The sequence below is a fragment of the Manacus vitellinus genome, unplaced genomic scaffold (assembly GCF_001715985.3).
Source record: "Manacus vitellinus isolate BGI_N305 unplaced genomic scaffold, ASM171598v3 scaffold_192_pilon, whole genome shotgun sequence".
NCBI classification, from domain to species: domain Eukaryota; kingdom Metazoa; phylum Chordata; class Aves; order Passeriformes; family Pipridae; genus Manacus; species Manacus vitellinus.
In genome coordinates this window covers 59,597-60,572 of record NW_021939347.1, presented here as the reverse complement: position 1 = coordinate 60,572, position 976 = coordinate 59,597, and positions in this window count along the sequence as shown.

The following is a 976-nucleotide window of genomic DNA, read 5'->3' as shown; positions in this document are numbered from 1 at the left end:
GGGGGGGACACTGCACCCCCCCCAGTGCCGGGGGGACCAGCCCCACTGCTGTGATGAGCTGGGGGGGCTCAGAGCCCCGCGGGGGGGTCGCTACCAGAGCACTGCACTGTCCAGGTGGGCAAAGCCGGGGTCCAGGCGCAGCTTCCAGTAGGTGTTGTTGGTGACCCACGACTCCTTGCCACTGGCATCCATCAGCCTCCTGGGGATGGAGTGTAGGGGAGGTGTGTTTGAGGTGGTCTCGGGACTTCCAGGGGTTTTTTTTCCCCATTTCCTGAGACCCCCACATTGCCCTGAGCCACGGGGTGCCCTCGGGACTTCAAGGAGGGGTTTCCTCATTCCATGAGAGCTCGGCACCCCCCTGAGCCATGGGGTGCCCTCAGGACTTCCAGGGCGTCTCCCCATTCCCTTAAAACCCCCCACATCCCTGAGCCATTGGGTGTTCTCAGCATTCCCAAGAAGGGGTTCCCCATTTCATAGGAGCCCCACATCCCCCTGAGCATTGCGGTGCCCTCGGGACTCCTGGGGAGGGGTCTCCCCATTCCCTGAGACCTCCACATCCCCCTGAGATCCCCACATCCCCCTGACCCACAGGGGGCCCTCAGCATTGCCAGAGGTTCTCCCAGTTCCCTATGAGCCCCACATCCCACCCAGCCATGGGGTGTCCTCAGGATCCCGAAAGGAGCTCCCCCATCCCATAAGAGCCCCGCACCCCTCCAAGCCACAGGGTGCCCCCATCACTCCCGGGGGGGTCTCCCCATTCCCCGAGAGCCCCACATCCCGCTCACCCGCGGGTTTCCCAGCCCCGGGAGGGGAGCACCCCCTAAAGCCGGACCTGAAGAAGCGCGCCTGGTGGGTGATGTTGTTCTCCTCCATGACGCGGCGCCGGTCCCGCTGCAGCTGCTCGATCTGCCGCTTCTGCGCCTCGGCCGCCGGCACGTTCCCCTCCTCCAGGTACCTGCGGGGTGGCGACGGGGAC